Source organism: Panthera tigris, chromosome E2, assembly GCF_018350195.1.
Source record: "Panthera tigris isolate Pti1 chromosome E2, P.tigris_Pti1_mat1.1, whole genome shotgun sequence".
Taxonomy (NCBI): domain Eukaryota; kingdom Metazoa; phylum Chordata; class Mammalia; order Carnivora; family Felidae; genus Panthera; species Panthera tigris.
Window position 1 is genome coordinate 26,495,700 of NC_056674.1, and position 24,854 is coordinate 26,520,553.

Consider the following 24,854-nt stretch of genomic DNA (forward strand, 5'->3'; position numbering starts at 1 on the left):
TGAAGCCATTCTGTAATCCTGGGAGACCTTCAGAGTCTGGCTTTGTGTTTACATCTTGCAGACTTTGTTCTCCAGCAACCTTGATCTTTGGGCCACTGCATTCTCTTGACTTGACTGAAAATATGAGTTGAACCCTACTTTGTGCCAGGCACTGTGCTGAGCTGTTCACATTACTCCTCTGACACTCATTACAACCCTCTGATATAGGTTCTGTCGTTATCTCACGTCTCAGAGGACAGAACAGGCTCAGAGAGGTTAAGTAACTGGTCAGGAGCGGCACAGCTAGGTTGAGATAGGAGTCCAGAGGGTCTGATCTGTTAGGCTATAGAACTTCCCTTTGATGAGACAAAAGGGTCATTCCCCTAGCACTGTGCATGGTCCATAACCCAGACAAGATCAACTATTAAAAAGCCAATGGTTCAGGACTTGCAAATTGGATGTCAGTTCAATTCCTTCTGTCCCACAGTTATTCTCTGGGTGCCCATTCTGCAAATACAGGGGGCACCACCTGCTTCCAGGCAGAGGCCACATCTTTCTGCCTTTCCATGAGGACTCACTGGAAACTGTTGAGCAGAGGAGGGGCAGAGAGAGAGGGAGACACAGAATCCGAAGCAGGCTCCAGGCTCCGAGCTGTCAGCACAGAGCCTGATGTGGGGCTAGAACCCATGAACTGTGAGATCATGACCTGAGCCAAAGTCTGATGCTTAACCGACTAAGCCACCCAGGCACCCCTGGAAACTGGGTTTTTAACTGACTTTGGCTGAATGTTCCCATTATTCACATGGATGAACCAAAGCCTTGGATGCCAGCATAAGGAGATGCCCCTTTGAACAGCTATACTTCCAAATGGCTTCTCACCACACTGGAATAAAATCCGAACTCCTGCTCTACATGATCTGACCCTTGCCTACCTCTCTTACCCTTGGTCACATGACTGAATAAATCTGACTTCAGCCTTTGTCATGTCTTTAAAGAGCCCTTTTAATTTGTTTCTTAATTTGTTTTATGACCACCCTAGCCTCCCCTACTAAGGAGCACACGGTAAATACTTGATTTGTTTGAATTTTCTGCCATTTGTTGTTTCTGATCCTTGTTGATTAACCCAAAGCATCATCAGGAATGGAAGCCTACTTTTTGGAGGCAATTTTCCATGGATCTCTTAAACAGAACAGAGGCACAACTGCCTCTGTTCTCACTCGTTTTCAAGGGTGTTTGTGTAGTGAATAGCCTTTGGAGATAGAGATAGTACCCTCCCTCCAGAGCAAGGAGCGGATTTGCTGGACAGCCTTGAGAGAGAGATAATGGCTTGATCTGGAGATGGAGGAAATGGGCTCGCTGCCCATTATAAAAGATGTGAATGTCCAGATACATGCAGCAATGCAACCCACTGTGGGTTGCAAGTGCCACCTGGTCCTCTCCACATCACCCCTGGGAACAGGACTTGGGGAACTGACACAAGACATTGCTGACACAAGAGCTACTGCTATTGCTATGAGTAATAAAGTCCTTTGCCTCTGACCCAGGAGTCTCATGTTTTCTTCCAACATCCATGAAATTGTGGAAGGCTAACCAGTTGACTTGCAAGTAAGGTAAAGGCCCAAACCTTTCATATTCTTGACGCCCACAGCCAAACTTTGCTCCAGGTGACACACTTTTGCTTCACTCATGCTCCAGCCGTCAGTGACAGCACAGAGTTACAGCAACCCTGAAGTCTGTGCTCTTCCTGGGGCAGAAAATTGCCAGGGAGTTTATTTAGAAACTTATTTATAATACTGTAAGGGAATCTCATTAGTACTGAGATATTTATAAGTATCAAGATGTTACCAGTTTGCAACATCACCAAATACAAGAGGAGAAAGCATGAAGCTCATTGTACACCTTGCTTGATCCTTTTGTGACTTTGTGTCAGCTGACTGCTCTCTGTTCAAGGCACTGGATGGCACCATGGGGTTTCCCTTCCATGATTCTGAATAACATGGTTTGGGGGAGGGGTAACTCTGTGTACTTGCATATTGTTATACTGTTTTACAATTAGCTATATGACTTGACAATTAAAAAAGATTTGAAATACTAAAAAATACAATTCATTATAATGACAAAAGTAAGTTCCAATATCAAATAAAAGAAAATTTCAGAGCCTGTTAAACATTTGGAGTCTTAGTCCTCTCTCCTCCTTTATTTTATAAAGAGATTAGTTTCTTTGTTCTGTTGGGGGAGAGCAATGACTGGACCTAAATAGAGCAAAGAGAAGTTCTTCAAACCTTAATTCACTCATTTAAATATATATATATATATATATATACATATAGTTTTCCTATCTGTAGTAAGTTCAGTGGGAAATAGAAAAATGTACCAGCTCCCATTCCCTATACTAAAGGCATTTACCGTGTTATGAGGGAGCTACCTTGTGCACAAATAATTTAAATAAAAGCAAAGGTGAGGCATGCCCCGGAAGTTGCAGGAATGCAGGGTAGGGGGCACATCTTGATGGAAACAGCAGCATTTAACCTGGATCATGTGGCTGGAAGCAGCTGGGCGTGGAGACAAGCCCCCTCCCCGCCCCCCCCCACCTCCAGGGGCCATGCATGCTGGAGGGGCACAGAGGTCTGAGTGCTGGGCAAGAGTCCTAGCTGGTGAGGAGGGGAGCTGCCTCTCGACACATACATTAGAGTCAGACTGGGCTTGAATACCTAAGAAATGTGGACTGCATTAGTTTATTGGCGTGCTTTTGTGAATGTGTGGACTCAAGCTGCCAAACAGAAGGCCATCCAAGGGTGACAAATGGAAGAATGGGGACTTGCTGGAAGGTTGAAAGTCACGGTGAAGGAAAAGGCAAATATAGAAGAAAGGGAACAGGGCAGATGGGAAGCCAGGGCATCTACGAAATGCCTCCACCTCAGGAAACCTGCTCTTCTTTCCCTAGTCACAGACAGCTGGTTTACTGAAGGCAGGATTAACAGAAGTCCTTCACCTGGATTCTTCAGGGCATCAGTTCAATTAAGTTACAGATTCTTTTAATTTGAGTGAATTCTTAAGTCCTACATTTTGGTATGTCAACTTCATTCAAGTTTGCTGAACAGGTTTGAGTGGCACAAATCTCTGGGATTCATGGCATTTTAAAAAGTTAGAGTTGGAGAAACTTCTATGGCTATCGGATCTCATTTCCACAGACCCTTATTTATTATATAGTTTTTGTTTTTTAAGCCCAATGTGGGGCTTGTACTCATGACCCTGAGATCAAGACCTGAGCTGAAATTAAGAGTCAGATGCTTAGCCAGCCGAGCTACCCAGGCGCCCTATTATGTAATTTTTAAAAATTGAATTTGTGGTCCTTTAAGTTTGGGCAATGATTCTTACAATGCTAGAAGGTAAAAATAAGACCTTTTTTTCCCCATTTTTTTTTTTTAACAAAACAAAATAGACAAATGTGTTTATTAGGTGGAACGTAGGAGGATCTTCTCAGAAGAGACATTCCACATGGCCTGAAATACTCTAAACTGACTTCACATACCTTTCTTCCCAAAGTAGATTCAAATCTTCACCTTACTGCAAAGAGAGAGGGTTTATCAGTCACTTTGGTGAGTCAACTGGGCTGCTCCACATACTAATTACCTAACGTGTAACAACAGATCAGAAATAGGCCAGGGGTCATGGTGCAAACATTAACTTGAAAAAAGGCCGCAAAGTAGCTGAGTGCATTCCCCTCTCCTGAACCCCCCTTCCGTCTTGTCTGGGAGCTCCTGTTTTGTGGAGACTGAAGAGTCAGCGAGGTGGTTTCCATGAGGCCCTTCAGAGCTTGAGGATGGACAACACGGGTGAGCCATTGGAGCTCCCAGGTCAGCCCAGAAGTCTCCTCTATCTGACCTGCCCCCTCCTGGCACTCATACAAGAAGTTCGTGACATGGCTCTGCTCCTCTAAATACCCATTATGGGCGTATGTCTGCACACAACTGCTCAGCAAGGTCCATGGCAGCCTCTGCTGATGGAAATGAACTTACTAAAAATGTAGGCAGTCAGGGCGAGGACACAATTGCACAAGCCTCACCTCGCCCAATTTTGCCACTAAAAACAAATTGTTATTTAGCAATCAAAGCAATTTGGCCTCCTTCAGAAAATTACCTACCTCAAGCTGTATACCAAAACCATCTGTGACCCCAGTCTTGTCAAGGGGTCTTCAAATGTGGAGTCATTAGAATGTAGCAATGTGTGTCTTTGTTGGAAACAAGTATGTAAGCGTTGGGTTAGAGAATAAACAGCTGAAAAATATATTTGTGGTCGAAGAAGTTAGTCTGCTCAGAGAAGGTGGGTGGTAGATGTGATATTCTGGGGGTTAGTTAACTAGCATTACTATACAAGGGCCCTACACCAGATGAGTAGATGACTCAGGGGGAAAACCTCCCGCACTGCTCAACACCAGCCCTCACGGTAGTGGTTGTGTGACCATGACGTCAGAGAGTGCAGGTCAGGCTGCTGTTGCCTTCCTGAAGTGTGCTTCAGCACTAAGACACCCTCTCCGCACGCATGGCACCCTTTCTCAAATCCCTCCTAGGAGCTGTCACATGATATCTCCCAATTTGAATTCTGAGCTTAACTTGCTTTAATTTTTTAAAAAAGTCAGCCAGGTCGATCAAAAAGAATGAAATCTTGCCATTTGCCACAATGTGGATGGGACAAGAGTGTATTATGCTAAGTGAAATAAATCAGAGAAAAATAAATAATTTCACTCATATGTGGAATTTAAGAAACAAAACAGAGGGACATAGGGGAAGGGAAGGAAAAATAAGATAAAAAAAGAGAAGGAGGCAAACCATAAGAAATTCTTAAATACAGAGAACAAACTGAGGGTTGCTGGAAGAGAGGTGGGAAGGGGGATGGGCTAAATGGGTGATGGGCATTAAGGAGGGCACTTGCTGGGATGAGCACTGGGTGTTGTATGTAAGTGATGAATCACTGGGTTCTGTTCCTGAAACCAATGCTTTTAAATATTTAAAATTTAAAAATTAAAAAAAAAGTCAGCCAGGTGATTTATCAAGTTTAAGTGGGCCTAATCGATTGATCAAGGAGAAGGGGAGGGTTTGATGCGGAAATCAAATATTGACTTTTTGTTGTTGTTGTTGTTAGTAAGTATAGATAGGATCAAGTGGATATAATTTTGGGAGAGGGTTGGGGAGAGCAAAGGAACAGATTACTGTGAAGAAATCCAGATCCTAGGAGAATAAGCACATGCAAAGACATGAAATTGCATGAAAATCCATCCACAAAATTGCCAATAAATGTCCATGTGGAGGGTGGAATGCATGTGGGGGAAAGAGCAGGCAGTGAGTTCTGGGACAATGCTGGGATGTCCTGCAAAGAGTTTCTATTTTATTTTATGTGTGTTGGGGAGCCATCAGAGAGTTGAGACAAGAGAGTAACTGGATCTGAGGAAGAACACTCTGGCAGCTAAGTTTGAGAGGGATGGAGAGGTGCAGAGGGGCAAGAGGGGAGTCAGGGGACCAGTGAGAGGCTGTAGCAGTGATGGGAGAGGGGAGTGGTCTGGGCTTGAGTGTAGAGAGCAGAGGCTGAACTGGAAATACTTTCTGGAGAGGAAATCCAAAGGACTAGTCATTGGGAGGGGAGAGAAAAGGATAAATACACCTATGTGTCCTGCTTGAGCATCCAGTGAATTCATTTATTTATTGGGATGATAAAGACAGGGAGGGTGGGAGGTGGCACTCAGCATGGAATGGGAAAAATCAAAGTCTGGAATGCTTATAAGAAATTTAAAGAAGCTTACCACGAGCAGACCACGAACGGTACTCTCCTGCCTCACTTAAAACTCACCGTGGTCAGTGGTCCCTCTTGCCTAAGGCACTGGTTCTAACCCGGCTGTGCTTCTGCATCAAAAGCAAGCCCTCTGGATGCAGGCAGCTCCCTAGTCATCTTTAGGGCCAGGGCCTCTCCCACAGGACACAGGATTGGTCCTCAGCAGACTGGTTGCAACGGGGACTGGTTGCAACAACGAGTTCACCACACACTGTTTATGCCTTCAAATGTTTCTCTTTGCAAAAGTTAACACGTACACATTGTACACATTCAAATAATACAGAAAGTTTTAAAAACAATAAAAAAGAAAGGAAAAAAAGAAGAAGGTCTAGAAAGCAAGAGTCCCTCCTAATCCCCATGTTTCCATTTGGGCTCTTACCAAGGTGGTCTAAACTGGCCAGACCTGGGACCTGAAAGTGGTGTATCCTTCCCTAAAATGCCTGGGGTTGCCAGCAAACAACCAGGGCCTGGGAAACACCCTCTGTGAGTCACTGGGGAGAAAGTTGAGAGAGTCTGCCATTCTAAGAAGGTGCAGGAACTGCAGTGCCAGGAGTGGGGAGGCTGTAAGGCTGAGCTGCCCAGTTAGCCAAACCCGCTGAATGTGCTCAGGGCCAGCAGCCAGGGCCGCCTCCTCGCAGTCTCCGAGGGCAGGATCCCTGAGTTAGGAACTTTGCGAGTATTATGACTACATACTTTTATTGTAAAAATCAACACTCTGGTTATTTTTAAACAGACAACACATGCCCATAGTAAAAAAACTAAGTGAAATTCCAACATTTCAAAGGGATTTTTTTTTTCCCATGTCAAAGGAAAAAGGAATACTTTCACTCCTGTCCTGCAGTCTCCCAGGGCATGTTTGTTTCTGGGAACCAAGCCATGTGGAGGCCCCTCCTTTTTACACAAGTGATGCCATGTGGCCCCACTGTCCTTACCTCACTCCTCACCTGAAGTTGAGTCAAAAGCCCTTGCTCCACCTGCTGCAAGGTGGCGTGACCGCCAGTGCGTCCCTGGGCTGCTTATTGGCTCTGGCCTGGATGGAACGTGTCTTGGAATGGCTGCATTGTTGAAGGTGAGGGCCAGTGGTTTTGATCAGGGCTGAAAACATATAAATTTAATACAACTAATTCTTGGTGATTTATGGAGGTGAAGGAAAGCAGGTCTGTGAATGCCGCCAGCAATAGGCTGACTCCAGCTCTCTGTCTCTTTCTTTCTCCTTCCTCCGCCCGCCACCCCACCCCCCAACATGTAGATCGTACAAGTAGCCTGAAAATGTGATTTGAGTTTTACCTTCAGGCTGACCCACAGTAAAGGTTTTGCTGAGAAGTTCACTGCTAAATTTGTTCATCCAACAAATACATATGAAGTGCCTAGTTTGGGTCACTGTTCACACAACAAACATGCTCCCTGGCTTCATAGAGCCTACAGTTTGGGTGGGGGAGGCAGGCCTATAAACAGCTATGTCAGTTAAGGACATGGAGGAGATCAGAGGGTGCTATGGGATAGCACCAACCAGCTGGGCAGCAAACCAACCAGGGAATCAGGGAAGGCTTCCCAGAGGAGGTGGTATCTTAGCTGAGATCTGAAGAGTGAGTAGAGTTAGGCAAGGTGGAGGGTACATTAGGAAAAGGGAAATGCAAGTGTAAAGATAGGGAGGCAGACAAAGGATAGCCCACTGAAACACTTGAACAGAAACGGCATCTGCAAGAGATGACAAACATACTGGTTAGGCCCTTAAGATTTCTCAAGTTACATTGAGTTCTAATTCCAACTCTACTTCCTACAGGCTGTGTGACCCTAGGCAAGTTATTTAACCTCTCTGTGCTCAATTCCTTCATCTATAAAACAGGACTGATGACTGCACCCAGTTCATGGGATATGAATGAGACAGTGTACATGGTAAGCACACGGTAAATCTTAGCTATTATTTTACAGTTCTGTTGGGCTGGCTGCAGACATGTGGTGAGGGATCGTACTTGTACGATCTACATGTTGGGAGGGTAGGACTCTTCAGGCAGCTAAAGAGAAACTGAGAGTAACAAAGGAAGGCCTGTGGAAGGCCTTCACTGAAGGCAGGGACTTGGTGATTTCCTGGAGCCTACAGGAAACAGAGAGGCACAGGCTGGGCGGTGCTGAGGCCTGGGCCGGCCAGATGCAAGCGCAATGATGAACAAGCGGCCTCTCCTCTCTGGGGCTGTGCCCTCAGAAATCGGTTTTCTCAGGGACCGAATGAGACAAGGGAGGCCAGAGGCCATCTCTCCAAGGTACACAGCACAAAAGCATGGGCTGGTGCCTTTCCCCTGCATTCCACAAATAGTTTGTGAGTATAGCAACTTAGGGCTCTTACTCTACCGCCCAGGCCTCCTCTTCACCCAGATCTCTGTGATTTCGCCAGGCAAACATCCCGACCTTAACCTACCCTAGTTGGAACCATGTTCCAGTGGCTTGACTCTCAACTCTGTGCGGCCTGGGCTATCTCCAGCCAGATAGGGGTGCTGTAGCCTCTCCAACACCCCAGCATCAACACCAACCGTATATTCGATTCAATGAAATGTATTTCGATTCAATGAAATACACCAGGCAGTGCTTCTCCAGGAGACAAGAGGCTCAACTCACACAGTATGCTGGTGTGTGAATGTTTTTAAAAGTCAGAAACAATGCAGCTAGAGTTTTGCCAGCATGCTACTATCATTTAAAATAATTTTTATTATTATTTTTTAACATTTATTCTTTTTTGAGAGACAGAGAGAGAGTGCGAAGGGGGAGGGGCAGAGAGAGAGGGAAACACAGAATCTGAAGCAGGCTCTAGGCTCCAAGCTGTCAGCACAGAGCCCAATGCCGTGCTCCAACCCACAAACCGTGAGATCATGACCTGAACCAAAGTCTGACGCTGAACCGACCTGAGCCACCCAGGCGCCTCGCTGCTATTATTTTTATGAGTTACATTAATCCTGAACCATTCAGTGTTTTATTAGTTCACCTTCAGTGTCTGGGAAAGCTTTAATGCAATGCAGTGGCACAGACACTGATGGAGGTCCTTCTCTGTGCCAGACCCTGGCTACACTCAGGGGATACAAAGGTGAAAGACTCAGAGAGCCACACTCAGTTTTTGGAGCACAGCGTCTACAGGAGAAGAAAACAAAGTATTACACCATGTGATAGATATTAGGGTGGAGGTATAAAGACAGTTGCAGGGAAGCCTGCGCGCAGGGCTATTGGAGCACATCCACACAGGTTGCACACTGCCTAACTCTGGGGTGCCATTCACACAGACTAGGGTTTGGCAAACTTTTTCTGTAAAGGGCCAGATAGTAAATGTATAAATATAATATTTATATTTTATAATATATATAATATATAAAAGATAATATATATTATATATATATAAATATATATATTTATAAAATATATAAATATTTTATACTTTGTGGGCCACACAGTCTCTGATGCAATTACTCAACTCTGCTGTTGTAGCACAAATGCAGCAATAGACAATATGTAAACAAATAAGCATGGCTGCATTCTAGTCAAACTTTATTTATGAGCACTGAAATCGAGTCATGAAATATTCTACTTTTCAATTATTTTCAACCACTAAAAAGCATCAAACATCATTCTTAGTTCACGCACTATACAAAAACAGGTGGTGGGCTGGATTTGACCCCAGGGCTCTACTTGGCTGACCCCTGACATAGATTACAATGAGAACGGCATCCCTTTGAGTTGTGCAGCAACCTGCGGGTCCTGTCAGGATCCATGCAGAAGTTGATATTTGAGCCAAGTTTTAAAGGATAAGTAAGCAAGTAGGTGCTGACCAGGTGGACATTTCAGGAAAGGGATGACAAGCACAGGGAACAGCATGGGCAAAGGCATAGCACAGTTTCCCAGGAGGAAACAGAGAGGGATGGGACATAGAAAGATAGGTTGGAAATAGTGTGGAGGGCCTTGAATGCCACACTCAGCAGTGTGGGTTCTGTTCTGTGGACAATCGGGAGTCATTCATGATTTTAGGCAGAAAGTGATAGGGTCGGGGAGCCTGGGTGGCTCAGTCGGTTAAGTGTCTGACTTCAGCTCAGGTCATGATCTCACGGTTTGTGGGTTTGAGCCCCTCATCAGGCTCTGTGCTGACAGTTCAGAGCCTAGAGCCTGCTTCGGATTCTGTGTCTCTCTCTCTCTCCGTTTCTCCCCCACTCACATTCTGTCTCTGTCTCTCTCTCTCTCTCTCAAAAATAAATAAAACTTAAAAAAATTAAAAGAAAAAGTGATAGGGTCTATGACTGCATTTTAAGGAGTGGAATGAGAGATGGAAAGACCAGTTAGGAGGCATGCAAACCAGGCAGGGAAGAGATGACAAGTGTCTAAACAAGCCAAGGAAGGGCACAGGAATCAAGAGAGAGAATTCAAATGTCAACTGAACACACAAAAAGATGCTCAGCATTGTTAGCCATCAGGGAAACATACATCAAAACCATCATGAGATACCACTTCGAACCCACTGGATGGCTTTCACAAAAAAAAAAGAGAGATAATAAGTGTTGACAGGGGTGCCTCACTGGCTCAGTTGGTAGAGCATGTGACTCTTGATCTTGGGGTTATGAGTTTAAGCCCCACATTGGGTGTAGAGAATCTGTAAAAATAAAATCTTAAAAAGAAAATAACAAGTGTTGGGCAGGATGTAGAGAAATTGGAGCCCTCCCACACTGCTGGTAGGGGTGTGAAATGGTATAGCCACTTTGGAAAACAGTCTCGTAGTGCCTCAAAAGGGGAGTACCTATGACCAGGAATTCCAGTCCTACATATATACAATAAATAAATAAATAAATAAACAAACCTATGTCCACACAAAAATTTGTACACTAATGTTCAGAGCAGCCTTATTCATCCTAGCCCAAAAGTGAAAACAACCCAGATGTCCATCAACTGATACATGGATAAATAAAATGTGGTATATCTGTACAGTGGGGTATTATTCATCAATACAAAGAAACAAATTACTATACACACATGATGAACCTTGAAAACATCATGCTAAGCAAAGAAGCCAATCACACAAGACCAGGTATTATATGATTCCACTGAATGCAGAATGTTCAGACTAGGCAAATATACACAGACCGAAAGATTGGTGCTGACCTAGGGCTGGGGGAAGGTAAGGAGACTGAGGCGTGATTGCCAAAGAGTATAGGGTTACTTTTGGGAGGTAAATAAGATATTCTAAAATGGATTGTGGTGATGGTTGCACCTCTCTAAATGGGTGATATGTACAGCATGTGAATTGTATCTCAATAAAACTCTAATCATTGGTTTTAAACTACATGCAGTTTTTGTAATTTAGGTTTTTGGTTCTGTTTAATTCAATGCATATGTTTTCATCTTAGGAATGATATGCTAATAACAACTTTTTAAAAACTAGGACATTGTATAACCCATAGGGAATTATATGTGAAGTTGAATAGACTCAGAAATACCCATGGACCTCTTTCTTTCCCTTAGTCCTCATGGCCAGTCAGCCAAGATCACTTCTGTTTGTTTGTCTGTGTGTTTAACAGTCTTGTTGAGATATTATTCACATACCATATAACTCACCTATTTCAAGAGTACAGTTCAATGGTTTTCAGTCTACTCACAGAATTGTGCAATGATCTTTGCAATCCATTTGTCAAAACAATTTTATTATCACCAAAAGAAACTCCATACCCAGTAGTAGTCACTGCCTTACTCCCCCATCCGTCTAACTCCAGGCAACCATGAATTTATTTTTTGTCTCTCTGGATATGCCTGTTCTGGACATTTCACATGAATGGAATCCTACAATATATGCTATTTTGTGTTTGACTTCATTCACTAGCATAGTGTTTTGGTTCATAAAAAGTGTAGCATGTATCAGTACCTCATTCCTTTTTATTGTTGAGCAAGATTCCATAGTGTGGCTATGCCACATTTTATTTACCCATTCATTAGTTGATGGATATTTGGTTGTTTCCACTTTCTGGTTACTATGAATAATGCTGCTATGAATGTATATAAGTTTTTGTACAGATGTACATTTTCATTTCTCTTTGGTACATAACTAGGATTGGAATTGCTGGGTCAAACTTAATCATTTTATAAGAACATAGTAATGGTATCTTCAACATTCAGCAGACATGAATCTCATTGTCTATCAACTCTAGTTGTCATACGGTGAGTTTCCTTCCATCCAGGGAATTCAACCACCCAAACATAATGTATACGTCCTTAGATGTGGACATACACATTAGCTGGTATACCTGGATGCAGCTCTCATTTTCAACCAAAGATAAACAAAAAATAGCATCCACATGTCTTAAAGGAGAACACTGCCATGCATTAACCCCACTCGCCATATCTTTCAATGATATGTCATGGTAATTACAGTATGATATGTCCCCATTCCAATTAAGATGAGAGAGGGTACAGATAACAATGTCCCTTTTTCCTTCTCCTTACATTTTTTTCTTCTTTTTTTCTCACAAAGGAAGCAAACAGAGTTAATGGTACAGTCATGCCAGCAGACCTGGCTCCCATGTTTAGGGGTTCAAGGCAGTTCTGCACAAAATAGTGCTGAGAATTCTCATCCATCATCCTCATGACTTTTCTTGTGTGTATGGTGAAAAATATACAAGATAAAAGATGTCATTTTAACCATTTTTAAGTGGCATTAATTCCATTCACAACATTGTGCAGCCATCACCACTATCTGTTTCCAAAAACTTCTGCATTACCACAAACAGAAACTCTGTAAACACTGAGGAAAAAACCATTCTCCTCATCCTCATGACTTCATTTTTTTAAAAAGAATTCTTAAATTTTTATTTATTTGAGAGAGAGAGAGAGAGAGAGAGAGAGAGTGAGAGAGTGAGCAGGAGAGGGAGACACAATCTGAAGCAGGTTCCAGGCTCTGAGCTGTCAGCACAGATCCTGACATTGGGCTCAAACCCACAAACCATGATATCATGACCTTAGCTGAAGTTGGATGCTTAACCAACTGAGCCACCCAGGTGCCCCACATCCTCATAACTTCTAATGTACTTTCTGTCCCTATGAATTTGCCTATTCTAGATATTTCATGTGAGTGGAATCATATAATATTTGTCCTTTTGCATCTGCCTTGTTTCACTTAGCATGTTTTCAAGGTTCACCCATGATGAAGCAGGTGTGAGAATTTTGGACACAATCCTTTTGATGGCTAAATAATATCCCACTGTATGGATATGCCACTTTTATGTATCCATTTATCTGTTTATGGACACTTGGGTTATTTCCACCTTTTGACTATTGCGAATAAGGCTGTAATGAACATTGGGTATAAGTATCTTTTTGAGTCCCTCTTTCCATTTTTCTTTTCTTTTTTTGAGTACCTACCTAAGACTAGAATTTCTGGGTCATATGGTGATTCAGTTTAACTTTTTGAGGCAATATTAAACTGTTTTCCACAGTGAGTGCACCATTTTACTTTCCCACCAACAATGCACAAGGGCTCTAATTTCTCCATATTCTCACCAATACTTATTTTCAGTTTTTGTTTTTTAATTATAGCCATTCTGGTAGGTGTGAAGTGGTAACTCATAGTGGTTTTGATTTGCATTTTCCTAATAATTAATGATGTTGAGCATCCTTTCATGTGCTTTTTTTGGCCATTTGTATATCTTTCTTTGGAGAAATGTCTATTCAAGTCCTTTGCTCACTTTTTGAGTTGGGTTGTTTGTCTCTTTGTTGTTAAGTTTCTGGAGGGTTTGTTTTGTTTTTACATGTTGTGGATATTAAACCCTTATCAGATATATAATTTGCAAATATTTTCTTCCATTCTTTAGGTTGTGTTTTCCCTTTCTTGATAATGTCCTTTGATGTACAAAGATTTATATTTTTAATGAAGCTCAATTTATTTGTGTCATTGCTTGTGTTTTTAGTGTCATACTTAAGAATCACTATCACCTTATGACTCGTGTGCAAGAGAGGCAGAACATATAAATGTCCCACAAAAGAATTAACATGGAAGAGATGGCAGGTCAATTTATCTTCCTATGAAGAAAATATTTGGAAAGCACATATTTGTACTGAATATTGGCTACAAACACAACACATCTTTTTTTAGACAATTCTGTTACTTAATGAGGTGTTGCTCTGAGAACAACTCTAAGTTCCTTTTCATCAGTTATTTGGGTCTGCATCACAGTAGTCAATTTGAGAGGTGTCTGCCACACCCATAAACAATTTCTCCTTCTAGAAAAACTATTCCCCCACAGTGTCCTCTGCCATATAGGTAGTCCCCTAGAAGCCATGTATGTACCTGGTCAGGACTTAAGTTGGGCGATCAGTTTCTGTCTTGAGCTTCTGTATTTGACACTGAGAAATGTGTTAATTACTGTAAGGGATGGTGAAACAGTCATATCCTGCCATTTCTGCTTCACTCCTTGCCTTGGGGTCCACGTGAGATCCCTATATATTTATATTAAATATTCTCCTCTGCAAATTTATGTGGATCAGTTTTGTATCAGTGTGATGTTTAAAAATAATATTTATGTTCCCATATTTGTGGGCTGGCTTCTCTCCCTGCAGAAACCACGTCTGCAATTGGAGTTAAACTATTTTAAGTCCCTTAAGTGAGGAGGTAAGAGTTTTAGGCTCATCCAGTTGGGGATGGGGGACCCTTAGAACACAGGTCATGATCTCCTTCCTGGAACATAGTCTAGGGATGCCTGCCAGCCCTGAGGAGAACCCTATCCTCTGGCACCATTTTAAACATGACATTGGTGAGATGGTGAGGCTGTGGTGTCAAAGGCAACCGCAACTATTAGCTTATGGCAGAATACCTTGGCTCTCCAAGGTGTGGCATTCAGGAACCTATGTCCCATTGAGGGACGCAAAGAGCCTGAGAAAAGCTGTGAACCCTCAGAGGTCTGTGTCTGACGAAGAGGCCGCCATGGCCAAAGCCATGGGTATTAGTAGTGGAGGCCAGGTGGACAGTCATACTTCAAGGACTGCCAGTCCTGAGGGCAGGGAAAGGAGATACCCAGCCTTATAGACCAGTGAGCACCCACAGGTGACTCTTCTTCTATCTTCAGGACTCAGTGGTCCTCTATACCAAGGCACATCTTGGGGAGGAGAAGGGACATGGGCCTCAAAGGTGTGAAATTACTGCTCTCAACTCATTTGCTAGACTAGCCTGGACACAACTCTTACTCTTCGGTAGGATATGGGTTCATCAGACACTGACAACCCAAAGAGGCCATGTGTTCTTTGCATATCTGAGATTCTATGAAGTTCAATTTAGATCTTCTACTAAAATCTCTAGAACCCCAAATCTATGGACATTGTCATCAGGAGCCAGAAGAAGAATACAAAGGCTACTGATTTCTGTCTTGCTTCCTCTTCCCTTTTCCCATTCTCCTTCTTCTCTCCCTCCCTCCTTTCCTTCATCAATATGTATCAAAGGCCCTATTCTGGATCAGGCTTTTTGCAGGCTCTAGGAAATCCCAAGATGACCAGATGCAATTCCTCCTGCATGGTGCTCACAGTCCTGAGGGAAAACAGTGACTACGCAGTTTCCAGACCAGTGAATTAATGCCAACAACAGGGGCCACAGGAGCAGAGAGGAAAGCCTCTCAACTCTGCTTGAGCAGGTGTTGCAGGAAGGTGTATGATTCTCAGAGGAGTGTGTGCACTTCTGGTATAGGTGTGGATGTCCACGGTAGACACAACTCATTATCTACCCCAAAACTATTCTACCCCTTCTTCCTTCCCCATCAAACCCCAATTCTGTTTGGGGCTGCCTGTGTGCCCATCCTCAGCACAGATATATGATTGCTCCTGTTTCCATTGTCAGACACTATTTCCCAGGGCCCCCCTCTCTTGTAGCTGTGGCTTGTGGCCCAGATCTGGGCAAAGGGAAACACTGTTAGCTTCTGCCATGCTCTGCTTCCCTAATAACTTGGATAGCCCTGGTGGTGCCAGCCCCTCCCCACTCTTCCTGTCCTGAGTGCATATGGGACACCAGGAGCTGTGGACCATCTTGCAATCATGATGACAAAAAAGCCAAAATGCTGAAATAGCAAAGAACAAAGATGAAAGAGCCTGGATTCTCAAAGACTTTGCTCAGCTGCTGCAGCAGCACTTGACTATCTATCTCCAGATTTCTTACCTGGAAAAATAAAACCCCTGCTAATTGAGTGTTTTTAAAAGCATTACTGAAAACATTCCTAACTGACACAGCAGTGTCTCAGAGGAAATACCTGCTCATTCAACATTTGGGGCCCAACTGCCTGAGAGCTGATTTTCTTCCTGTTAGCCCTGAAGCAAAATCTGACAGTCTGCAGCAGCATGTATGCCCAACTTTTATGGACTGAATTGTGCCTCCCCCACCTCAGTTCATATGTTGGAGCCCTAACCTCTAATATGACTATCTTTGGAGATAGGGCCTTTAAGGGGGTAATTAGAGTTAAGTGAATTCCTAGGAGTGGGGCCCTGTCCCATTAGGACTGAGGGGTGTCCTTGGAAGAGGAAGAAGAGATACCAGGAGTACGTACACATGGAGAAAAGGCTATGTGAAATCACTGAGAAGATGGTCATCTGCAAGTTTGGGAGAGAGACCTCCGGAGAAACCAATCCTGCTGACACCTTGATCTCAGACTTCCAGCCGAACTATGAGAAAAGAAATTTGTTGTTTAAGCCACCCAGTATGTGGCATTTTGTTATGGTGGCCCTAGGAAACTAATACACCCAACTACCTCCTAAAGAGGTTCTCTCTGGAGAGGATATAGCCCATCACTCCCACCAACAGCAGAATCCACCACTGCTGACCTTTCTTTCTTAAATACGAAGGGAAAGTCATGGGTTATTAGGCTTCTGAGGCAAGCAGCAGCATGAGAGGGAATAGCCAAAGATTAAAAACCCAAGCAAACCAACAAAAAAAGACAACTCAAAGATTAGAAAGAAACCCTATTTTTAAAACCATCTAGTGCATACTCTCAGAGAGATTCAAAACAATATTACATCAATAAAACAAGAAGAGGATGTCAAGAAGAAAGAGCAATTGGAGAATAAGGATGCTTTTAAGGATTGAGAAATTACTGCCAAAATGAGATGAATTATTGAAGGATAAAAAGTAAACTTTGATAAAGAGTCAAACTATGAGAGCGAGCGAGAGAGAGAGAGAGAGAGAACTAAATAGAAAGAAGAAAACAAGGGAAAAATGGAGAGAAAGAAATAATAAAGGAAGGGAATTTCCAAGAGTTGAATAAGGACCCAAATTTTGATTGAAACAGCCCACAGTGAATGAAAAATATATCCTAGTGGAATGCAACAATATGAAGGGAATAGAAAGTCCCAAAAGTTTCCAAAGAGTCAAAGCTAGTCAGCTGGAATGGAACAGGAATTGGTCTGGTTTCAGACTGCTGCTTAGCAGCAACTCCGGACATAATAAATACTTTCACAGTTATGAGGAAAAAGATCATTTTGAACCTGGAATTCTATACCCAGCCAAACATCTATCCAGTAAGAGAGTGAAGCAAAAAACTTTTTCCAAACAGGCAAGGTCTCATAAAATGTAACTCCCATGTGCTCCCTCTCATAGAAAACTATTTGAGGTTGTGTAAATAAATAAGTAGGGAAAAATGGGATCCCAGAAAGCAGTGTATCTTTAACTCAGGAAAGCAATGAATGCAAGACCCAGTATTGCCAAAAAGGAAACCATTTCAGCTCAGAGCAGAAAGATGGAGGGGTTCAGGACAGAGGCTTCTGGAAAAATGGAGGATTTTAGTTGAGATATTTTTTTAAATGTAAGAATATGATAAAGACATATCATGCAAGGAAAAAACCCCAAGCCAGTCAGAAACTCTGAGAGGGAGAGGAGAGAAATGGTTGTATGGGAAAATTATAGTCCAAACTGGAAGCAAACCAAAATGAATTTAGGGTAATCATGTTCCATTCCATGGCAAATCCCAGTGATTTTTTAAATTCTAGAACCCTATTGTTTATCTAATTTTATGCTAGTTCTCATAATTCCTCTGTATTCCTCATACCTCATAGTTAGTTCTTACATATGCTGATGGATATAAACTGGTTTTAAAAACATGTATGAAACCATAAGAGACTCTTAAAAACTGAGAATAAACTGAGGGTTGATGGGGAGTAGGACGGAGGGGAAAGTGGGTGATAAGGATTGAGAAGGGCACCTGTTGGGATGAGCACTGGGTGTTGTATGGAAACCAATTTGACAATAAATTTCATATTAAAAAAATAAATAAAAACATGTATGAAAACTTGATTTGTTTGGGGCACCTTTAGACTCTTCTGGTACCACAAAGAATATTTGTGGTGTCTGATTGGGTTCTGGTTACACAGTACTTGGTTTATGAAAAATCACCTCACTGTACTCATAATGTGTGTGCTTACCTCACATGTGATTGTTTTTTTTTTTTCTTCCTGTTTAAGTGTACCAGACAAAAGAAGAAGTATGGAAGGTAGGAGAAGGAGAATGGAAAAAATGGTGAAGAGTGCTGATATCTTTATCTTAAGAAGTAATTTTTTAAAAAGTAATAAATAAAAAAAGTCCTGAATATTTAAATTTACCAAGGTAACTGCGGAGACTTGGTGGCTCAGCCGATTGAACATCCAACTCTTGATCTAGGCTCAGGACATGATCTCATGATCCATGAGATCAAGCCCTGCGTCAGGCTCTTCTGACAGTGCAGAGCCTGCTAGGGATTCTCTTTCTTTCTCTCTGCCCCTCCCCTACTTGTGATCTATAAATAAATAAATAAATAGATAGATAGATAAACAACCATTAAAAATAAGTGTACCAAGGTAACCAATAGACAGAATAAAAGTAACACTGGAACAGTTTAACACCGAGAAGCCCAGTGGAGGGGAGGTAGAGGGAGTGAGGGACAGTCATGTGTTTCACGGCATGAGTCAGTAGATGTCCCCTAAGGTGGTGCTAACCACCTGAAAACTGAAGTCACTAGTAGTTAAGGGCATTGCTTCTGATGTAGGCAGGAGTGGGAATGGAGACTGTTGTTATCAGTGATTCTGAGCTATTCAACTTATTACCACATGAGAAATACTATCTTAATAATATAAAACTTAAAAAAACCCTATTCAATAAAGAAGTACTAAATTGTATGATGCAATCAATCCATAAAGGCTGAAGTGGAGCTGAGTAGAGAATTTTGATGTTTCATGGCTAGAGCGATTCTTTGCCCTTTCTTCTAAAGTCACCCAGACCCACTAAAGTTCTAAAGGATCTTTTGGTTTTGGAAAGGTCCTGGCTGTAAGATCTTGACACAGGCTCTAAAAAGCATAAACAGCTTTTAAGAGTTCTAGGAGAGTCTCAAAGATGCTCCAAACAAAACTAATTTTATTACTTTGTGTTTTATTTTTTAAGTTTGTTTTTTTTTAGTAACATTTATACCCACCCAATGTGGGGTTTGAACTCACAACCCTGAGATCAAGAGTTGCATGCTCTTTCTACTGAGCCTACTGTTTTTGTTTTGTTTTGTTTTTGTTTTTTTGAGAGGGGATGTGAGCAGGAGATGGGTAGAGAGAGAGGGAGAGAGAGAATCTTAAGCAGGTTCCACATCCAGCTTGGAGCCTGACTCCAGGCTCACTCTCACAACAGTGAGATCATGACCTGTGCCAAAATCATGAGTCAGACACTTAACTGAGTGAGCCACCCAGACACCCCAACTTTATTTATTTATTTATTTATTTATTTATTTATTTATCTGTTAACTTACTTATTTTGAGAGAGAAAGAGAAAGAACACAAGTGCAAGCGGGGGGGGGGGGAGGGCAGAGAGGGAGAGAAAGAATCCCAAACAGGCTCTACGCTGTCAAGGCAGAGCCAGACATGGGCTCGATCCTATGAACAACGAGATCATGACCCAAATAAAGATCGAGGGTTGGTTGTTCAACTGACTGCACCACCCAGGCATCTCCCAACCTTATATTTTAAAAAGCAGTTTATACCCACCAGCCTTTGTAGGGACTATGCTCCAGGGAAGTATGGGGGGGGGGGGAGTATGGGAATTCGCATAAAACTCAATAAACAATAGGATGTTGTAATCTCAAAATTATTGGGTGTTTGCCATGAAGTTGAATAGTTACTTTAATTTGCTTCACAACCTGGACAAAACACACAGCTAGGTGATGATATCAATTCACAAATGTTCATACATTTCGCTCTATAAAATCTACATTGTGCTGAGTAGTGGAAGCTCAGTCCAATCCTCAGGGATGCTTTTGAATTGTAGACTGATTTGTGAATTAACAAGGCATTTTATATGGAACTTCCTCCTAGAAAATATACTCTTAAAGCATTTTGTACTGAAATTAAGAGGCTCCTGCGTTGCCCTTGAGGCCCCTCCATGGAAGGATCCATGAAATCTTGCTCCAGGTCTTAGAGTTGAAGAACTGAAGTCCACTATGTTTCTAGCATTTCCATAGGTCCTAGGGCAAGAGAATTACTTGGGAGGCTCATAGCGAGCAGATTCCTCTTGTGGAGAGCCCTGTGTGGGGATAAGCTTAGAAATTCCCTGGACTTGCACCAAGGGGTTAACAAGGTATAAACAATTACAAAGTCATAGGATGCTCACACCCAAGTTTGGGTAAACAAGATTAGGCGAATAAGGATAGAGAAGGGGGGCTAAGTCCCCCAGAATAGAGGGGCGGGCAAAGGCCCCCAATACAAACGTATATGAGGTAAGTAAGATTAGGTATTCAGGGCAAAAGTGTCCGCCAATTTAGTACTATAGCAGAAAGCTGCTTTCATAGGAAGGAGGGACCAAATTAGGTAAACAGGTAAATAGGGGTATAGACCCCTGTGCTGCAGGTGACACTGCCCAGAGCAGAGCTGATTAGCAAAAGAAAAGTTGCCTTATTAACTCTGAGGTTACAAGCTCTATCTGTCCTATCCCCCAGGCTAGCTAAGATAAACAGACATGGCACTTCCTGTCTGCTGTTAACAACCATCTGCCCATCCGCCTGGCACCAGGACTTTGTTTTGTATTAACCCAAACCCCTAAACCCGAATACTTCAAGACCCTCTTTCCCTCACGTCCATGAGTTAATGTTTACAGTTTCATTGTTTCTTTGTGCACGTCTATCACCATGTTTGTAAGCCTTCTGATCCTAATAAAAATGGAGCAAAGACCCTTAATTGGGGCTCTTGTCTTTTCCTGGACATTAGCCATCTCTTGCTTTTAATCCTGCATCTGCTCTCTTGCTGGTCAAGAGAGAACCTTAGACTTAGAGTCTACGACAGCCTTGGTCACTGAGATGTTCCAAGCAGAAGCAAGCAGAACTAGTTGAGTGGCTCTGTTTACAGGTGAAGAAACCAAGGGCCAGAGTGAGGAAGTATCTTACTTCCTCATCCATTCAAGATCACAGCAGCAATAATCTCCATGGAGGGCCTAAGAGTGGGAGTCCCTTCACAGATGCACCCTTGATAATCTTTTCAATAATAATTGGTCCTGGTCTGGCATGATCTTGCCTAGTCTTCAGAGTCAGAGAGGGTGAGTGGCTTGTCAAAGTCACCCGAAAGGAAGTAGCTCAGATGGCTTGGAACCCTTTATGGGTAACTTCAAAGCAGGCAGCCAAAGGTTGTGGGGACTATAAAAGATAGCAAAGATACTGTTTTACCCTCATAAAGCTGTCAAGCCTTATTGGTGGGGATAATGCATATACACAAAATAAAATATTTATTGGATGTTTACTACATGCCTGGCCTAGAGGAGTGGGCCCTGGGAGATGGCCTTGAGTCCTGAATTCATCCTGCCCGAATTTTCATTCTCTTTGGCTCAGATAACAGTTTTAATGTTGTGTGCACTCAGGCTGCAGCTTGGGAGAATGTGTGTCCTCATTTCCTTCACCCTTCGCTTATTGAGGCCCTCTGTAATTTCCACAGAAAGGAGGAAGCCCTGTTGTCCTTTTTGATGTCCCAAGTAGGAAGCAGTCTGTGGTGAGTCACCGCTGCCTGATCACTTATGAGGAGGTGAGGACCCCAGGGGAGGGCAGGGGGCCTGTTTAGGGATCTACATGGATCCACTTTGGGCATCAGTCAGCCTCCACCAGACACTGACCAGAGTAACGGTTCCAGCAGGCAGCCCTAAGCAAGCCACTCCTTCCCTGGTCCTGAGGCCCTGCTGAGCCCTCCAGCCAGCCCCACATCTCTCTCCTGGGCCCTCCTCACTCTGCTCCCTCTTCACTGCTGTGCTTGTCTGGATGCCACACACTGTCACCTACCTCCCTGCTTTTGTCCACACATTGTCTCCTGCTTGCTAGGCCCTTGCTGTCCTGTCCAGCTGGCAGAACATACCCATCCTTCACATGGCTGCACAAGCTATGGTTCTTTCGTGATGCTCTCCTGGACACTTGCAAGTCTAACTTTGAGCCCAGCAGTTTCCAGGGCTGACAGTTGCCTGCTGCTCTCAATACCTCTGCCCCCTGCATCTCACTTGTTTTTCTCCATCACTGGATGTCAGGGACCTGAATTTACACACTTTATATCCACATCCTTGGCGTAAGGCACGCTGCCTAGTCAACACTCAAAAACAAAACAAAGCAAAAGCAAAAGCAAAAACAAAAAAAACACAACAACCTAAAATTATCGACCAAGAAAATTAGGAGAAACTAAAAAGGAACAAAGGCCTTTATTTGGGATCCCAGAATTGCTGTTTGAGAGGCACAGTTTCTAGGATAACCAGGAAAGTGTCTGGTTCACATAGGGCATTTTATGAGAGAGAAGGAAGGAGTCATTATATGATTCAGATAAAGAAATGGAAAAACAACAACAAAAAAAACCCTATGAATTTGGTGTTGAGCAGCTGAGCCACTTCTGATTAATCTTATTGATTATTTTACCAGTGCTATCAAATGAAACTGTCCCTGGTATGTATTAATTAACTTTACTGTCCCCTTATGGTTCGATTGCCAGTTGCCCTGTTGAAATTTTATGAGCAACTGCCTTGCAAGACAATTGCTACTTGTGGCCCATTTCGAGAGTTCATCAGTTGGGAAAGAAAACGGAGCTTCAAATGGAGTCTCTTATGTTCAGACATTTCCTACAATTCCACAGAATGAATGCATGCCCCTTCCCTCTGTGTCCCTGGGCCGCAGGTAACTACTCAAGGATGCCAAGAGTTGCTAAGTCTTTAGTCCAGTTCCTCACTTTAGATATAAGGAAACCAAGACCCAGAGGGAGGCGGTGACTTGCCCAAGGTCACACTGCTGGTGACAGAGTTCAGACTAGAGCCCAAGGTCACACAGTTGGTGACAAGAGTTTACACTGGAGTCCAAGGTCACACAGTCGGTGACAGAGTTCACACTGGAATCCAGATATCCTGTCTCCCTATCTGGTACCCCTTTCCCTTTACCATGTTTCATGGAGTGGCTTCTCCCTTGGGGACATGGCAATTTTATGCTTAGTCATCAGACCTTGTGGATGGCATAGGTTGACCTCAAGGGGACAGAGGGGCTCTCTGAGGAAGACCTCCTGCTAATGATGGAGGAGGAAGGAAGTATGAAGTCATAAGAATTGCCACAATCCCTGGTTTCCACAAGTGAAACCTGGGGAGGCTGAGCCCTGCCCTAGAGCAGTGTTTTGAGGGTAGGCAATGGGCATGTGGGAGGTGTAGGCAAGACCTTTCCTAACCTACCACATGACCTTTCCAGGCTCATCTTCCCTGCACCAGCCCTGACAGCTCATGCTCCAGCCACATCTGGCGCCTCACCTGTCCTGGCCATTCCCATCCCCTTTACTCAGAGCACCTTTGCATTCAGGCTATTTCCTCAGCCTGAGCTAGCTTTTCCTCTCAATCCAACAATTGCAAGCCCAGCCCACCTTCTGGGTCCACCTCAAAGACCACTTGCTCTAAGTCCTCCCTGATTCCCCTCCTTTCTGTGTCTCACACAGTTTGCGCACTCTCGTTAGGCATGGCTTGGTAATTTCTATCTGGATACATGTCCCTCTTCTCTTTACCCTGTGGGCTTGAGGACAGAGATCCTACTTGTTGATATTGTGTCCCCCATAGCACTCAGTAAGCCTCAGGGGGATAGCAGGTGCTTCATCTTCATCAGGTCCGGGTCCGTGGTAAACAAGAAGTGAGGTTTCCTGGGACAGCCTCCAGCTCAAAGGTCCAGATGAAAGGGGAACACTGCTGTTGCTTCCAAAAGCAGCAATCATCTGTTTTGCAGAGCTCACACCCGGTCAGTTGCCCCCTCTCCTCGATTCTCATCTGACTATTTTGGCCTCTCTCCTTGGCACACTTCCACCGTCCCCAGGCTGGGGCCCACCCTCCGCCTCTCTAGCAGCTGACCTGGCCTCTCCAGATGTTTGTTTTGCCTGCAGGATTGAGGAGTCTGAACATTGCTTTTGCAACACAAGCCCCAGGTGGCTGTGTGACCTTGGCAGGCTACTTTACCCCTCTGAGCCTTGCAGTTCTTCACTGGTGAGGGTCACCTGACTCCCGGGGCTGCTGTGAAGTTCAGATGAATGAAGGCATGCGATGGGCCAAGCACTGTGGTCTGATACACAGTAAGTATTCAATGAACGCTTACAGAAATAGAAAGAGGGAAGAAACCCAGCCTTAGTCCCTTGTTTCTTCATGTTCCCCAAACTTACTCCTGGACCTATATTTGCCATTTCTCTTTTGTTAAGTCCTTCCTGGGGCAATACTGCAGCTGTTCCTCACCGCCATCCCTCATCTGACCAGCCATGCCCTTCAGAAAGCCAAGACCCAGGGAGGGTGGGCTGCTGGTGGGATCCCTGTCCAATGTCATCTGGTTGTTTTTGCCCAATTGGGGGTGAAATCCATAGACAGTGACAAACCTACACAGTGTTATTTTTTCTTTTTAAAGATATGTCACAAATGGGAAGACTCTGAGGGCATGGAACAGGTCCTGCTTTCTGGAGCCCTTCGTGTGTGCCAGGCTTGGAGGGTCCCTGTCAATAAGGGAGACGGTGAAGCCAAAGATGCCCAAAGCAAAAGGGTGTTCACAGCACCCATGGCTGCTTCAGCACCAGGCTGCTGTGTTCTT

General features: G+C 43.5%; 1 protein-coding gene across 5 annotated transcripts in view; it reads right to left on the reverse strand.

Annotated features, from left to right (window-relative positions):
- SIAH1 (siah E3 ubiquitin protein ligase 1) overlaps positions 1-24,854 on the reverse strand; it is an 83,377-nt gene that overhangs the window by 48,065 nt on the left and 10,458 nt on the right. The window contains exons 2-5 of one of the 5 annotated variants that reach the window (XR_006211818.1): positions 16,347-16,461; positions 6,750-6,900; positions 3,512-3,546; positions 2,213-2,231 (exon numbers count right to left, since the gene is read on the reverse strand). The gene's annotated coding sequence lies outside the window, so the exon portion shown is untranslated. Of the gene's footprint in view, positions 1-2,212; positions 2,232-3,511; positions 3,547-6,737; positions 6,901-16,346; positions 16,462-24,854 lie in introns of those variants that run through there. The other 4 variants (XR_006211819.1, XM_042969178.1, XM_042969179.1 and 1 more) reach the window with 4 other exon arrangements.